General features: G+C 44.0%; 1 protein-coding gene across 2 annotated transcripts in view; it reads left to right on the plus strand.

Annotated features, from left to right (window-relative positions):
- Positions 1–2347: 2347 nt before the first annotated feature.
- Positions 2348–15242, plus strand: part of STON1 (stonin 1) — a 47524-nt gene continuing 34629 nt past the window's right edge. For both annotated transcript variants that reach the window (XM_064446450.1, XM_064446449.1), the window contains exon 1: positions 2348–2451. The gene's annotated coding sequence lies outside the window, so the exon portion shown is untranslated. The remainder of the gene's footprint in view (positions 2452–15242) is intronic.

The following is a 15242-nucleotide window of genomic DNA, read 5'->3' on the forward strand; positions in this document are numbered from 1 at the left end:
TATTCTCTTTAAAATACAAGGGAAATTTCAACAATGCTGAAAAGCAGTGGAGCTAAAATGGATGGGTGATGCTTTACAAAGAATTTTAGATGTGTTACACAAGAAACCGGGGCTCCCTGCTGCCAGTGAGCTATCGCTGGTATCAGTAGCTTTTCATGTGGGCAATTCAAGTATCTGCAGTCCCTGGCAGCTCTCCACCGTGCCCCTGGGAACGCTCTAGAGGGTTCTGTAGGTGGTTTCCCCCTCTTCATCCTACCTGTTCTATCTATGTGTTCTGTCCTTTTAGGAGCAGACTTTGTGTGGTACCTTGTCACCTCTGGTAGCTGTGCTCTAGAGACAGCCAGTGTAACAGATAAGAAGGAATTTCTGTTAAGATCACATCAGTGTATTATCCTGTTGGTAATTAAGCTGTTTTCCAAGCCTTGTCCTGTATTTCTTTGAAGGAATTCATCTCTCTAGAGGACCTCTGAAGCATGAGAGAACCTATCCTGTCTTGGAGCTGGGAGGCGTTTGCTCTGAGAGGGATCTGCAGAGGGTGTGAGACCTGACCTGGACTGGTCTTCCCATAGCTCTGCTGGCTTTTAGGAAAGCTTGGCAATTTTGATGGCCTTCCCTGAAGCAAAAGAAGTGATGCTTGACTGAGATGTGTAGGGTGTTGTTGGGAATACTGTCCTTCAGCATTGACAGAAGTCTTTGCTGCCTTGTGCTTTTCAGAGCTGCTGCTCATCCCACCTCACACCATTGAATTTACTGGGGCCTGCCTCAACTCAATGTCCAGAAAAGCCTATCTGCTCTGGCATGACTTTCTGACAATATAAGAACTTGTAAAACAAACAGTCTCACCAGCATCTCACCCTGTGGAAAATCAGCCTTGGCTCACCTCTGTCACGTGGCAGTGGCTCGTGTCCTCACCGGAGGCTGCCAATGTGCTTCCTGCAGGCCTGTTCCCCAAGAGGCCCCTATATCCTTAAAACAGCGGTAGTTCACCTCTGAATCTCCCAGTCTTTCAGTAGCTTGTCCTTCCTCACCCCGCTCTGACTGCAGCTCGTATCCACTTACTCTTGAGGACAATAGTAACAGATTTTTCTGGCTGGTCCTCCACACATAAAGTTTGTTCCCAAGGGTTGAGTCTCATCTTCATTAAAGCACAGGTACTTTTTTTTTTTGTCTTTGAGGTGTCCTTTCCTGAGATGTGTATATTTTGACACCAAGAAATCCTTTGCCCTTTTTTGGATGGTGCTTGCTCTTTTGGAGGTAGGAAGATTAACACTGCAGAGAAGGAAGTGGCTATTCTTATACAATTTAGAAAATGACCCTGGCTTAAGATCTTCTAAGAAACCATCAAGTTTATATATCTGATATAAGCAAAATGGCTGTGGAACTCCACCCAGACTTTCCAGCCAGCACAGTGCTACCAGAGACACATCTAGGAAGGGTGCACAACTGAGGAGGGTGATCCTGTAGTCCTTGTCCTCATTAGAGCTGTGAGGGTCCTCCAGAGAAAACTTGGAGGAGAAGTTAGCTTAGGAGAAATAAATTGAAGCTCTTCCCAGGAAGTGTTGTCCTGTGAGTGCTGTCCTGTGGGCCATCGAAGACATTTTCTATCCCCACTCTTACCCAGCTTTGTTTCCTCACCTCTTGGCGGGCTGAAGGAGGAGCTTTGCCCTTTCCGAACTTCAGGACAGGCTGATTGGTACCCTGTGGGCGTAGTTAGGCCCAAATGTATGTGCAGTTGGCTTAACTGTGCTTACTAGTAAGAAACTTTCCTCTGTAGCTCCCATTTACCACTCAAATAAATTTTTTTTTTTTTATTGTGTGTTTCTCCCCTACTTTCTGCATTTCATAGGCTTCATAGCTGCTCGGGTAACTTCCTTACTTCTCATTTACATGAAAATTAAGATATTGGGAGTGTTCCTCAGCGCTGTTTTAAATGAAGACTGTGAAGCAGTTCAAAAGAGCTCAGTAGTATTTACTGCATGCATGAGGATTTGTATGTGCGTTGCTTTTAATAATAAGCTGGTGAGAATCAGACCTGGAGATGCTATATGGTGTTACATGAATTACAGCATCTAGCAGAATTGGCAGGGGTATTACTGTGTTCTAACAACAGCACTAGAATGCAATTTCCTGTTTTAAATTAAAATGATGTACGTTAGAATGAATACCCGTTGAAAGGGGGGCCCCTGCCCTCGGAGGAAGGTGGTTAGATGCTGGCGAGTTAGAACAGAACCGGCATTTCCCCAAAAGGCTGCTTTAAAACCAGAGGGCTTTGCCGACCTGAGGGTTCCGCGGTTTGGCGGGGGGATGCCGCCGCGATGCTCGGCCGCGGGGCGGGGCTAGCCCCGCCCCTCCGCCCCGCCCCTCCGCCCCGCCCTGCCCGGCCGGTGCCTGTTGCCGCCTGTGCCGGCGGCGGGCGGTCCCCCATGGCGGCGCCGAGGCGGTGACTGGCGGGTAAGGAGGGGGGCCCGGGGCGGGGGTCGGCCGGCTCTGCCCGGGGGAGGCCGCTCCCCGGGACCGGAGCGGGGGGTCCCGGGGCGCGGAGGGGGCTCCGTCGGAAGTGGAATTTTCCCGGTGGTTGAGGAGCAGCTCAGAAGTCCTGGCTTGGAACGGGCCGGTGGATGGGGCTGCTTTGTTTTGGTTTGAGAAGAGGGTTAAAAAAAAAAATTCTCTCTTTTGTCTTTTTCTCTCCTTTTTCTCTCCTTTTTCTCTCCTTTTTCTCTCCTTTTTCTCTCCTTTTTCTCTCCTTTTTCTCTCCTTTTTCTCTCCTTTTTCTCTCCTTTTTCTCTCCTTTTTCTCTCCTTTTTCTCTCCTTTTTCTCTCCTTTTTCTCTCCTTTTTCTCTCCCTCTTTTTTCTCTTTGTTTCTTTTTCTCTTTTTATCTCTTTTTCCCTTCTCCCCTTCTCCTCTTTTCTCTTTTTCCCCTTTCAATCTTTCTTTGTTAAAATATTTTTTTCTTTGTATCTGGTTTTATTTTTATCTTTTTCTCTCTCTTTCCCTCTTTCTCAAAACAAACCCCCCCCCCCCCCCCTTTTCTGTCTCTCTTTTTTTTTTTTAATTTAAGTACAAGTAGTGAAAAGGGGATGGCTTTGCGTGGGGTACCCGTAGTTCTGAACCACTGCAGAAGTCAATGGGGTTTGTGTGACAGGCATCCGACAGAATCAAGTTCCCATGACTTTTGCCTTGGTAGGGAGGAGACTGGGGCGAGCGACAAGTTTTTATTATTTAATACTTGAAAAGAAGTGAATTCCTGGAGGCTTTCTCATATTTTCTAGTGGTTCAGCTGATGATGTTAAACTATGCACGTAGGCTCACGGCATTTGCAATCATAGCTGCAGAAATCCCTCCCGTGCTTACAGTGGGGCGCAGGGCTTTGGGAAAACAACGGGAGCGGATGCAGAAGGATGTGCCTCACTGGGCTGAAATGGTTAGACTGCACTTACCGTATATACCCTTAGTGCAAACTCTAAAGGTGGTATTTCAAGCATATTATAGGCAAGAATGAACATAAAAAGTTTTCGCTTTCTGGTTTTAAATAAGTGCTCACCAAGGGGTGACTTTCAGTTGTTTTTGTTTTTTTTTTTAAAGATGTAGGTGTTGTGATACTTCTGGCAAATTACAGCACTTCTGAAATGTGCTAGGAAAAATGCTGACTATGGTATTTTGTAGGAGCCCAGCAAAAGTTAAGTTACAAAAGTCTGCGTTTACCTTCCCCAAGATGTTTTTGATCTGAGGTGGAGCTCACTAGAAACCCTCACTGATTTCTCTGCAAACAGGACTTAGCTTTTCTGGGGAGAGTGCTAATGACTGGGTAGGAGGGAAGAGGGAACAGAAGGTTTGGAGCCTGAGGCTCTTAAATATGAACCATTCATTTTGCTGTTAACTCACTTTTCCCTATTTGGAAGCTGTGACTCTTCTATGTCTGTAAGAGAAGAGGAAAAAAACAGATAGCTGAAGACAAAACTGGGTTGCCTGGTGTAGTGCGCCGAAAGCACACCTGCAGCGAGAAAATCTTATGAGAAAAGATGAGCTGATCTTTTGACTATGTGTGAGCAGAGGAGAGCTTAGCACTGCGCTCTGTAGCTAGTTGCAGTTGAGCATGGAAGTACTTTGTACAACAGAGAGCGTGGCTGGAGATCGCACTTAACTGACTTCGGAGCTGTAAATCACACCCCTGGGAAATTCTGCCCGAAGGCAGGTATGAGGTCCTTGTTTCATACTCAGATTTGATTATTCTCCTTCTCCCTGTCTCCTTCTGCACAGGTGAAGACTGTTATTTTCTATCACTGTAAAAATTATTGGGATTTGTAAGCTTAATAGCCCAGCTTTTTTGATATCGCTGCCCAAATCCAGATCTCTAAATAGCAACTTAGTGTAGACTTTTAAGTTTTAATGTGTGTGAATGTTAACTCCAACGTGAAATGCACCCGATTACGTGAATAGCAATGCATTGTCATGGCCAGTGTTTTACTTCATGTTTTGGTAGACAAGATTCCTCCAGTCCACCACTCTTGTTCTTACGTTTTTCATTAGTATAAATGTGAACCGAAGCCTTTTGCTTCAGAAAACCAGGCTGCCCACACGTCTATCTTAAAAAGCTTTTGGAGAGGAACCCAAATGAGGCTTTTCTGGGTGACTCTGTTATGAATTACACTTTCTGACAGGACTGTCATCGGCTGCTATTAAAAATACCTCTATCCAAATAAACAAAGAAAGATTCAGTTGTGACCCTCCTCATTAGTGCTGTTATTCTTTAAGGCAGGGAGAAGGGGGTATCCCGCAGTTCAGGAGAGAGCTGCCAGGCAATACTTTTCATGTTTAGAAGAGCTCTGCAAATCTTCGGTTGTGTGTTAGTCTCCAGGAAGGTACTAGCACTTGTTTACTTGGCACTAAAGCATGAAGCAGATGCAGATTTAAAAACTGACTCTGAAACAAAAATAAAGAAGAGTCTATTATGTTGTACAGTGAATATGCTAAATATAGTATTTCCATTAGCCTCCCTACTTTTGTTATTCACTGCTGACATTAGCAGGAAGAGTTTTTGAAGTGCACTTTTTTGTTATGTATTCTTTGTGGCATTTCATCCACCGCTTCCCTTGGACACTGCAAACACTAGCAGAGGACCAGGCTTAAATTTGTTTCTAACCATGACCAATTTAATACTTTGACGTGGTCCGTGTGCCAGAGTGTTCAGGCCTTTTTCTTTTTCTTTTTTTCCTTCTTTTCTTCCAGAGGGCTGCTTAATCCTGAAAAAAAAAAAAAAAAGCTGTTGATTTTATAGAAGTAGAACGGCCACCCATAACTGCATTTCTGCTGCTTGGTGGCATATTATAAACCTCTGCCTCTGTGCGGGGGGAGGGGAGAGGGAGGGATTTGGGATGTTAAACTCCTTGCCAGAGCCCTCTGCAGTGCTGCTGTGCCCAGAGTACTTTTGTGGGACGTCTGTGCGTTCCTAATAATAACATGTTTCCTAAACATAGCTAAAAATTGCTTCAGTAGATGCAATAACAGTCCATTAGCTTAGTGACCTACAGAAGTCCTGTAAATAAGAATAGATTTGTTTTCCAGTCTCTTCTAGTCCAGAGCACTATGCTGAAGGCTTGTTGGCTTTTTTTTTTTTTTAATTAAAAAAACCCCCCAAACCTTCCATACAGTAAAATGTCAGCTAGTGTCAATAAACAGTTTACATGAGACTCTTGTGCAACTGCCCATTGGCTCTCGGAAATCTGCCTACGGAGCGTAAGTTATGCAGTCACTATGGTGATGCTGAAGAGGAGTGCGATTCAGAGAGGGCAAAGTAGGACTGGCTGAGTGAACTGAATGGGAGCGGGAACAGAAGCACCTTTCAGGGGTGCACCGGCGCTGCTCCCCGCAGCTCGGCAGCCAGCAACCCCCGCCTCTTCCCCATCCATCTTCTAACTGGGGGGTTTCATTTGTAGGACGAAGAAAGGCCCCGTGGAGAGGAGTGTTGTATACACGAGAGAAACATGCATATGCACAGTGAAGTGAATTAAAAATTATTTACATATCTTGCCTAACCAGAAAATAGGAAGAAAGAAAACAAACAAGTGACGTGTCTTAGAAGGTGCTGTGATATCCGGGAAGGGAGAGGATAAAACCACTAAATGGTTAATATTGATTTGATCATGCTTTTTTATTTCTTCTAGGAAAAGTGAGTTTTCTTCTGTTAAAGATATTCAGTATAACATTGAGAAGAATTTTGTGGTTCTTAGGGTTTAATTCTGTTCTCATTTGAGTTAGTAAAAATGCTGGTACAGTGTTTGACAGCAGACTCTGTCCTCTTGAGGATTTTCCTGACCATCCCGTTTGCCAGGAATGGGGCGTGAGCTGGGTACACCCCATCCTGGCTCCTCCGTTACCACCTGGAGTCCCAAGACGCACCGAATACCAGACATATATTACTTTCACCTTGCAAGATAGGAAATCCACCCCACAAACAGGAAAATGCTGGACATCTGAGGTGGGACTCTTTTCTGGGCCTCTTTTGGAAGAACCAAGTGAGAAGTTAGAACTGATGGACCCGAGAGAGATGCTTAGACTTGTGTTGTGTACTGATGTTTGCCGTTCTTGTGGTTAGACCTGATGTTATACTAGAGATAAGCGCCTTTTTTGTCACTTTCGATACCTTTTTAAAAAAATAACAGCTTATAAGTGTACCTGTTTCTGGCTCTTTCTTTTATATCAGAATTATTCAGAGTTGGTATTGTGATGCAAGATGTGATTGCATCTCCCCGAAACAAAACCATTACGTGCAGCTGTGGATTGGGAAACCTTTTTTTTTCTTTTTAATGTTAGAAAGTGCTTTTTGCAAGCCTGTGATCCTTAAATGTTTTGTAGCTGCAGATAGGCTTTTGATTGACTTCTCCATGCTGTTGTATTCATTGATTCAGGTGTCTTGTAATGTGTCTGCATACTGGCTAAGTCACAGCAAGCAGTATAGGAATTGCTGCTAGTAACTTTGTAGTTCCCTTCAGGTGAGCAAGGTGGTCTTAGGGTAAAAGGACTACTATTGTTTTTTGCAGCTCAGTGCTTGGCTGCGTGCACTGCTGGAGACACTCTTGAGTAGCTTAATTTATCTTTCTATTTTAGTTTATTTTATTTAGTTTATTTTTTCTATTTATTTTATCCCATTCTGAAAGTTACATTACATTCATGATAATAAACACTGCAAAAAAGCCTTGAGAGGAATGGTGGCGCAGATCCCACATGCTGTGGTGCAGTGATTTATGAAAATCTCTCAGTTCCTGTAGAAAGCATCTATGGCATGTGCCTGTAAAACCCTATGAGCACTTCCAGTAAAATGTTGCCTCTAGGCCTTCCACCACCACCACCGCAGTAGATAGATACCACCTTGGTATCTATTCCCAACTAAGAAAACAGGGAAGGAAGGAGCAAGCTGGTCTGACTTGCCTACGGTGGTGTGAACACTGGAGCAGAGCGAGGGAGGGTGCGGGAATCGGGGCTTGCAGTATACTGGGAGGTCGGTTGAAGCCGATTGTGTTACACACAAGACCAGTCATGCATGCTGGTTTGTTGTCTTTTTGAGGCAGCTTTGCAATGACTTCATACCTGAGTGTTAGGGAAGGTCCCCTAGAATGGATCTAGACATGAAAAGGAGTTTATTTACAGTGCGTAGCAGCTGAGGTTTGGGTGATTATTTCATGGCAAAGATGGGATTTGTTTTGAATAGTTACACTAGATTTTCATGTAAACTGGAAGGTCCTCACGATCTAACCTCATTCAGTGGTGATCAAGAAGAGGAGCTACTTCTTTGAGGAGGACCCACTTCAACCACAGCCCAGCAGGCTAGAGTTAGAGTAGTTATTAGAGATGTGAATCTGGCAGCATGCTGCTTTTCTTTTATTTTCTTTTGAGAGCTTCCCGTAGGTTTTCTCTTGCGTGTGGATCTCATATCTGTTTACAACCTTTAAAGAATGAGATGTGACTCTGAGAGGCCAAGGAGCAGGCGTTTCATCAGGCACCTCTGTGTAGCATCCCTTCTGAGCACTGGATGCTCTTCTGGCACGCAGACTGCATCAGTGCTGTAGCCGTCGGTTCTTGCCTTTGCGGTGGTGAGTCCCCCACGTCCCAAACAGTGTGACACCATCCTCTCTAGAGGCTGTTCCAACCTCTGCTGTATCCTTTTTCCCAGCAAGGAAAGTAAGTGTTGCCTCTGTTCGGACTTATACTGTGATATGTTGTGTTGCCGCCCTTAAAAATGTTAATTTTTTCATGCTTGTGCGTGCAAGTACCAACCACCTTATTTGTAAACTCCCCTTTGACTCAAAGCAGAAACAAGTAATAGCAAGAGGTGTTAGCATGAGTTATGCCTGCCTTTGCTCTGGGGATGTGTGCGCTGTCAAAAGCTGAAGGCTTTAATTCTTCCAGCTCTCGGGGCCGGGAGTAAGGAATTCCAAATTAAACAGATTAGCTGCAAGCTCTGAACTTCTCCCAGCTGTGCCCATGCCCCAGAGAGCGAGCAATGTAAATACAAGTTCACATTACGCTTTGAAGTCAGTGTGTATTTTTAACCGTTACACCAGTTTCTTATTTTCAAAAAATAACGAAATGAGTAATGCAGTGGGAGACTTAATCCTTGTATATATCCCAAATACAAGCGAAAGCCAAGAAATTCCTATTTCCTGTCAGTTATGCCTTTGGCTTATGTTTATTTCAGAGATACAGGTTGGAGAATTTTTTTTTTTTTGGTCTAGGAGACATTGAGTAGAGTTTAAAAGTGCAGCCATATGTAGTCTCAAAAAGGCATTTGAGGCAAATCAACATAAATCATGCATTATTTTATGTAGAAGGTATTCTTCAAGGTTTTTTGCGTAGTTAAGTAATAAACAGAACAGTAATACAAAGAATATGGCTGTAAAATACAGAGATCAATCTGCCATATTTTACTTGGATGTCACAAGGACTTACAAACTTTCAGGGTATTTTATATACCATATGTGCTTTATTGCTTAAACTGCGGAGAATTTGTACTTTCCCGCGAGACTATTACACTTTATGGCAAAATGCTTGAAGAATTGTCTATGTATTTGTACAAGAAATGGTAACAATTCATATGGTATCGTTATGGGACAGCTTCACCACAGCATGCACAGTACGCAGAGTTTTGTCTTAAATTTCTATATAGCCTATGCGCAATGGATGACATTGTTCCTGGAAATATAATTGATGTATAACAGTGTATGGGATCCATAGTCGTTCTGGAAGGGTGGAAATATAAGGACCAGGCATTGTCCACAAATGGAGTAGCTCATGCAACGAGCTTATCTTATTTTGAAGGGATTATTTAACTGTTTTGTCCACTGTGTGTAGATAAGTCTGCTTTTTTTTTTGAGCTTGAAACAATCTGTGAGGTTGCTATTTGCCCAATAAGACCCCACCATGGAAGTGGCACATGTAAGAAACATGCCTGGGTGTTAAAAAGGGAATTTATTTAGAAGATATATAGCTTAATAGTTTTGAAGCCACAATGGCCTTTGGAGCTAGAGGCAATAAGGAATGTATTTACAAAATTATGCTTTCTGTGGATTTTTAGAATGTGGGTACTGTCTACTAACCATTGTATTTACTTGCCTTATGCTTTGCAGAAGGGAGGTGTTTCCCTGCCATTCCCCATTAGATGACCCCATGCTCCTCCAGTATTTAAAAGAAAGACCTTTGAGTTTAAATCCGCAGGCATGCGCTTGAGGGTTTTAACTGGTGCCAAACATTAGGGAAGTCCCTGGGAGTGAGAGGCTCAGGGGGTTCACTCGTGCACTGTGCTCGTTCAGATGCTGCTGCTTCCGTGCTGTGGAGGAGGCGATGCGAAGCCACTACGTCAGGGTGGTGGGGGATGTTGCTGGATGCCGAGTCAGCATCCTCAGCTAGCTGAGGACCCAGCCGTATCTGTATTAAAAGTACCAAAGTCAATACCATGAATCACACCTTGGAGCCAGTAGGAAGTTGTTATTGCTCTTCCACTGTAGGAAGAGATAAGTGTTCCCCAGCAAGGCACAAAAGCTGAGTGGTATTTTCACTGCAGATTTGATCTAGGATTTTTGAAGCAACAAAGGACCCAGTAATAGCTACAGCCTATGAAATCTCTCAATAATAGGATAAGATTTCTCCTCCTTGCATCCTCAAGATATTAAAATGAAGAAATTAAGCTGCCACTACCATTCATTAAATACTGGGGAACTGAGTTAATCTTTGAAAGGCCACGGAGGACAGGAGAGGTGCCCAAGGACTGGAGGAAAGCAAATTTCACTCCAATCTTCAAAAAGGGCAAGAAGGACGACCTGGGAAACTATAGGCCATTCAGCCTCACCTCCCTCCCCAGAAAGGTGATGGAACAGCTCATTCTGGAGGTCATATCCAGGCATTTAGAGGAAAAGGCTATCAGAAGTAGTCAACATGGATTCAGCAAGGGGGCATCATGCTTGACCAACCTGATGGCCTTCAATGATGGCATGTCTGGCTGGGTAGATAAAGGGAGAGCAATGGATGTTGTTTACCTCAATTTAAGCAAGGCTTTTGACACTGTCTCCCATAACATCCTCATGGACAAGCTTAGGAAGTGTGGGTTAGATGAGTGGACAGTGCAGTGGATTGAGAAATGGCTGAATGGTAGAGCTGAGAGGGTTGTGATCAACAGGGCAGAGTCTGGTTGGAGGCCCATAACTAGCAGTGTTCCCCAGCGGTCTGTGCTGGGTCCAGTCCTGTTCAACATATTCATCAATGACCTGGACGAAGGGACAGAGTGTACCCTCAGCAAGTCTGCTGATGAGACAAAACTGCAAGGAGTGGCTGATATACCAGAAAGCTGTGCTGCCATTTAGTGAGACCTGGACAGGCTGGAGAGCTGGGCCGAGGGGTACCTGATGAAATTCAACAGGAGCAAACATAGGGTCCTGCACCTGGGGAGGAAAAACCCCATGCACCAGTACAGGTTGGGGGTCAACCTGCTGGAAAGCAGCTCTGCTGAGAAGGACCTGGGAGTGCTGGTGGACATCAGGCTGACCCTGAGCCAGCACTGTGCCCTTGTGGCCAAGAAGGCCAAGGGTATCCTGGGCTGCATTAAAAGGGTTGTGGCCAGCAGGTCAAAGGAGGTTATCCTCCCCCTCTTCTCTGCCCTAATGAGACCACATTTGGAGTACTGTGTCCAGTTTTGGGGCCCCAGTTTAAGGACAGGGAACCACTCAAACAAGTCCAGCGAAGAGCTACCAAGCTGATCAGGGGACTGGAGCATCTCCCTTATGAGGAAAGGCTGAGAGACCTGGGTTTGTTTGGCCTGGACAAGAGAAGACTGAGGGGGGATCTCATCAGTTCTTATAAATATCTGAAGGGTGGCTGTCAAGATGATGGGACCAGACTCTCTTCAGTGGTGCCCAATGACAGGCCAAGGGGCAATGGGCACAAGTTGGAACACAGGAAGTTCCACTTAAACAGGAGAAAAAACTTCTTTACTGTGAGGGTGACAGAGCAGTGGAACAGGCTGCCCAGAGTGGAGTCTCCTTTGCTGGAGACATTCAAAACCCACCTGGACGCGTTCCTGTGTCCCCTTGCCCTAGGTGTGCCTGCTTAAGCAGGGGGATTGGACAAGAAGATCTCCAGAGGCCCTTCCAACCCCTACATTTCTGTGATTCTGGGATTGTTTTCAGGCAGAAGAGGATAAATTAAGATGAGTTGCAGCTTTTGGGTTCGCTGGAATTGATGCATTTAGAATCAACTGTTATTTCAGCCAGCTTTTTCGTTTGCAGTTTCAGTATTCTAAAAATGGTATTTCCTGTCACATATCTGAATGAGATACCACACATGCTTTTAATTTAAATGTTATGGGCTGCATAACATATGTGATAATAGAGATCAATAGTGTCTTGTATGATATTCCTCCTCCCCAAAAAGTTTGGGTAACTTTACCTTGATCCCATGGGAGCTTTTTGGAGTCAAAACACATCTATCCTAATGCTTCAGTTTACTGCCATATCGAGGAAGAAAGTCCTAATTCTTGAGGAGGAGTTTGGAGCACTTTTTAGAACAAAAAAGAACTTGAGAAAAAAGATTAATTTATGGTGTTGTGCAGCTGTAAAAGCATCAGAGAACAAGCTACTTAAAGTAGCATAAGACTATAAATGTTTTTTTTTTCTTTTAAATGCTAGATGAATGGTGCTGCCCATAGCACATGAGAGAGTCCATTTTTTATTAGCATGACATTACAAAAACAGCTTTTAAAGATCCATTTGTAATTTTTCCTCCATTCCTTGCATGTGTGTTTCTTCTTGCATTTGCTTCTTGCATGTGTGTTTTTGTTAACATCAGTATCATGTAGTTTTGTTTTGTTTTTAAAAAACATTTCTGGAAAAGTAATGAAAGGTGAAAGTTACAGCCCCTGGCAGGTCTGGGAAGGGTATTGCAAGCGCAGCTGCCAAAGTAGTTTGCTTCATAAACATTTATTGACTCAAGTTAAATATTTGGCAGGTGAATTTCAAGAATCTTTTTGTTTTGTAACAGGGAAAAAAAAAAGCCTGCCGAATAATCTGTAACATCATGTTTTAAAAAGTGAATCGCAACAGATGTTGGAGGAAAAAATCGACATCTGGAAATAATAAAAGATGCTAAAAAACTTCATTGCTAACACGAAGGGGAAACAGGCTGCAGAATGTGTTCTTTGCTGTAAACAACAGTTGTATTTACTTACATTCCCGTTTTATGATTTCTTTTCCACTCGCACATCTCTGTGTTCTGTGATCTGCCCCTTCAGCGTGGCTGTGGTCATACCGAATGGCTGTGCCTTGTCAGGCTGCTGAGCTCGCCGTCATTTCCGCTGAGCTTCACGCCGTACCCCTGCATCACTCCGGGAGCCCCTCCAGAGAGAAAGCCTTTCTCTCCCCTCATTCAGCGTTGGCTTGCTGGCAGTCCTTTATCTCTTGTAAATGCCGGAGTTTTTAATGGCAGCCTTTGAGGCTGCTTCCTAATGCTGTCTATTTACCAGTGAGCCCTGCGGTCCTGGCTGTTGGAGAAAAAAGTCACGGTGTGAGTTTAGCGTTGTGTAAACTGTCCTTAACTAATGGGGTTTGTTAAGGTGAAGGAAGGTCTGAAAACTCTGAAACTTTCCGATCTAGAAATAATCAATATATACTGCAGAAGGAACGGTGCCGGCAACCAGAGGGAAAGGAGAAGGGTGTGGAATGGGAGGAAAAAATGATGACCAAGTCGGAGACCAAATAGCTGTGATTTTTCTTTCCATTGCTACACTTTATTTTAGTGACGTGATTGTGTGGGTGAAGGATACACTGGTAGCTGTTTGTGTCTGAGCTATGACAGTCATTTGTAACTTGTTTGCTCCTTTTCTCTCTCTCTCTCTGTAAGTGGAGAGGAGAGTGCTTATAAAATAACTAGCATAGTGCAAATATTTTTACTGAACAAAAAGGTGGAGAGTTCAAAAAACAATGAAGGACCAGAGTCCTTCTCCATTGCAAGCTCTTGTTTGCTTGGCAGCAGAGTGAGCAGGCTGTGCCATGGTTTATGGTACTTTCTTAAAGGCTATAAACTGGCCAAGAAATAATGGGGAAATGGTAAAAATAATGACCCGTAGCGCAAGATTTCACTTGGTGAACTTTGGCATCTCTAGAAATGAACTGTTCTCTAAACGCTACAGATAAAGAATGGCTTTTGTGGTTACGTGATTATATGCTGTAGTGCCATGCAATTAATAACCGGACTAACTATGGCTGTCTGTGCATGAAGGGGAATAGCTTTAAGTCATCATTATCTAACCTTAACGGAGTAACGTATGTGCAGGTGGTTTTGTCTGTATGATCTCTGCCTGCCTTCTGCTTTCAGGCAAATGTGAATATGTTCTGACATAACAAGAATAACTTTTTTCAAATGAACAATGTTTATCTGTGCCCTGTGGTGCTCATTTCCTCATCAGTCATTAGCAATTTATTGCTCGCTTCTTCATCAGTCAGGAGCAGTGGGGAGGAAAACCTTTGGGGATGACATATATACAGTGAGCATTTACATTTCAGTGCATGATTTAAAACCATGAAGGCAAGATTAATTATTTAGTGGTTGCAGTCCTGCTCCGAGGACATCTAGCCGAGCCCTTTACCAAAGATACGTTGTTTGATGAAATGTAGCTTATTAATTGGTTTAAAGACCTGTACTTTTTCCAGGCCGCCAGCCAATTCAGTGCTCAGCAGATGTGTATGTTGTTACTTGGCCTTGACTTGTGTTTCACCAGCGTTTCAACTCTGGTGGATGCTTGTAGTTTACCCTTCAACAGGGACGTATCGCTCATCCTTAGGGCTAACTCTTTCCTGTTTATAAGTCTAATGCATTTCCACTGCACCTCTAACTTTACTCTGATATGTCCAGTCCCTAAGAGCGTAAGTCAGGGTTGAAGAAACCAACATGAAGCATTTCCTGCCAAGGTCTGGAAGGTGTCTGGGACCAATTTGTGCATCCCACTCCTGGCAGGAGGCACCTCAGATAGCAGCATGATGAGTTGCAGGCTGGTTCTGGTGGCTACAATACGCTCCCTGCTGCCTCTTACCTGGAGATACTGATGCAGCTGCCCTGTTTCCTGTGCCTGTCACATGAGGGGAACATCTGGCTTTGGAGGAACCTCAGGAACTGGCTGTTCATTACACATGTTATCTTGGTGGGCTGGTTTTGCCCTGATGGCTGTAGTATGTGGACCTTTGCCATCAGGACTGAGTTGCTACAGCTTTTGAATGACAAAAAAAATCCCCCCTCATCCTCCTAATTCTGTTCTTGGAAACAGCTGCATCATTCTTAGTAAAACACTGTTTTGTTTAATGGTGGGATGGAGGGGAAACCTCACCTGGAGCAGAGGCCTAGTATGGAAAATCTCTGTCCATATTACAAGCTACAGATAAGTGGTATAGTAGAAAGTATTATGCAAGCGGTTCTGTACAGCTGTGGACTTTCTGCTCTCTCTGATCTCGAGGCTGCATACATCAGATAAGCTGGAGAGTCCATAAAGCGTAGATCTCCCTTAGCTCCCCAAACTGGGAGAGCAGCGGGGATTTGTGGGGAGTTTACCTGTTTCTACACAGCTGTCTCAGATTATACATGTAAAACACAAAGTACACTGGATTTGTGAACTGTATGCACATTTTAAGCTTTGTGTGGTTTGAATTTTATAAGGGTTGGGTTTCTTTGTTTTGTCTTTCAAGAGAATTTATTTCCGTTCATGCCTGT

The sequence above is a fragment of the Phalacrocorax carbo genome, chromosome 3 (genome assembly GCF_963921805.1).
Source record: "Phalacrocorax carbo chromosome 3, bPhaCar2.1, whole genome shotgun sequence".
NCBI lineage: Eukaryota > Metazoa > Chordata > Aves > Suliformes > Phalacrocoracidae > Phalacrocorax > Phalacrocorax carbo.